The sequence below is a fragment of the Rhincodon typus genome, chromosome 6 (genome assembly GCF_021869965.1).
Source record: "Rhincodon typus isolate 14 chromosome 6, sRhiTyp1.1, whole genome shotgun sequence".
Classification (NCBI taxonomy): Eukaryota; Metazoa; Chordata; class Chondrichthyes; order Orectolobiformes; family Rhincodontidae; genus Rhincodon; species Rhincodon typus.
In genome coordinates, this window is record NC_063337.1 from 660,134 (window position 1) to 662,548 (window position 2,415).

The window sequence follows — 2,415 nt, forward strand, 5'->3', positions numbered from 1 at the left end:
CTCCCCCATTTCTGAAGAAGGTTCTCGGCCCGAAATGTCAGCCTTCCAGCTCCTCTGACGCTGCTTGGCCTGCTGTGTTCATCCAGCTCTACACCTTGTTATATCAGTGATCAGGAACAGCAGCGTTACAAGCGAGGCAGGTAGGGGGATCCTGAATTCAGGAACAGAGGAGCCTCAGGCATGAGATATTTGCTGCATGTGAGGATGAGGAAAAGGGCTATAGGGAGGATGAGCCAGCTGACCACTGCACTGTGGTGCAGGAGGCCGTTCAAGAGGTGGGAGCAAAAAGACAAGTGGTAGATGTAGGGGACTCTATAGTTGGAGGGATTGATAGCATCTTTTGCAAGCAAGATTGAGAGTCCTGCATGGTGCCAGGGTGAGAGACATCTCTGACCAACTTGAAAGGATTTTGGAGTAGGAGGGCGAGGATCCAGTTGTTGCGGTCCACATTGGGACAAACATAGGCAAGGCTAGGAAGGAGGACCTGTTTGGGATTATCAAGCATTAAGAATGAAATTAAGGAAGAGGTCCTCAAAGGTTACAATCTCCAGATTATTACCCAAGCCATGTGCAAATCGGCATAAGGTTAAGAAACTTAGGGAAGTAAACATTGACTAAAGGAGTGGTATGGAAAAAACATAGAACATAGAACAGTACAGCACAGCACAGTACAAGCCCTTCGGCCCACGATGTTGTGCCGAACTTTTACCCTAAACTTAAGGTCTATCTAACCTTCACCTCTACCTTATTCTATCATCCATATGCCTATCTAAAAGCCGCTTAAATGCCCCTAATGAAGTCGACTCCACTACCCTCTCCGGCAATGCATTCCACGCCCTGACCACTCTCCGAGTAAAGCAACTCAGAAAGAGGGGATCCATTTCATGAGGCACTGGCATCAGTTTTGGAACAGGAGGGATCTGTACCATTGGGACGGTCTCCACCTGAACTAATCTGGAATCAGTGTTCTAGCTAAAAGGATGAATAGAATGCTCACTAGGATTTTAAACTAGTGAAATGAGAGGAAGGGAAGGGGAAAACGACAGGAAATATGGTAAATAGAAAAGGAAACAGCAGGTTAACACTTATGTGGAGGGTTTAACTGCATTGAGGACTATGAAGGGAGTTAAGTGGAAGGAGCATTCAGAAGATATTATTAATGGAGATGTTAGAATTCAAAAAGAACGTATAAAAACCAATATTAAGGCACTTTACCTAAATGCTCATAGCATTTGAAACAAGGTAGATGAGTTAACGGCGCAAATCATTGCGAATGAGTATGATTTAGTAGCCATTACAGAGATATGGTTGCAGGATGGTCACAACTGGGAATTAAATATCCAGGGGTGTCAGACTATTTGGAAGGACAGGCAGGAAGGTAAGGGAGGTGGTGTTGCTCTGATATTTAAGGACAACATCAGGGCAGTAGTGAGAGATGATATAGGTTCTAAGGAGAATAAGGTGGAATCCATTTGGGTGGAAATTAGAAATTCTAAGAAGAAAATGTCACTGATAGGCATAGACTATAGGTCACAAAATAATAACATCATATTGCATGGGCAATAAAGAAATAACTAATGCCTGTACAAATGGTGTGGCAATTATGGGGGATTTTAATCTACATGTCGATTGGCTGAACCAGGTCAGTTAAGGCAGCCTTGAGGAGGAGTTCATTGAATGCATACACGATGGCTTTCTTGAACAGCATGTAATGGAACTGGGGAGGAAGCTATCCTAGATCCGGTCCTGTGTAATGAGATAGGGATAATTGGTGATCTCATAGTTTGGGATCCTGTTGGAAGGAGTGATCATGGTATGGTTGAATTGAGCATACAGATGGAAAGTGAGAAGATAAAATCCAGTACTAGGGTCCTGTGCTTAACCAAAGGAGACTACTGTGGGATGAGGGAGGAGTTAGCTAAAGTAAACTTGAAGCAAGCACTGTATGGTGGGACAGTTGAGGAACAGTGGCGGACTATCAACGCAGTTTTTCAAAGTGCTCAGCAAAAGGATATACCAGTGAAAGGGAAGGACTGTAGGAAAAGGGGTAATCAGCCATGGATGTCTAAGGAAATAAGGGACGCTATCAAATGGAAAGATAAGGCATACAAAGTGACAAAGACTAGTGGGAAACTAGAAGATTTGGAAAATGTTAAAGGTCAACAGAGCCACAAAAAAAGGCTACAAAGAAAAGTAAGATGGAATATGAGACTAAACTAGCTCAGAATATAAAGACAGATGGCAAAAGTTTCTGTAAATATATAGAATGAAAAAGAGTGGCTAAGGTAAACATTGGACCCTAAGAGGACAACAAGGGGGATTTAATAACGGGAAATGAGGAAATAACTGAGGCATTGAATAGGCATTGTGTGTCGGTCTTCGTTGTGGAGGACACAAATAACTTGCCAATAATTG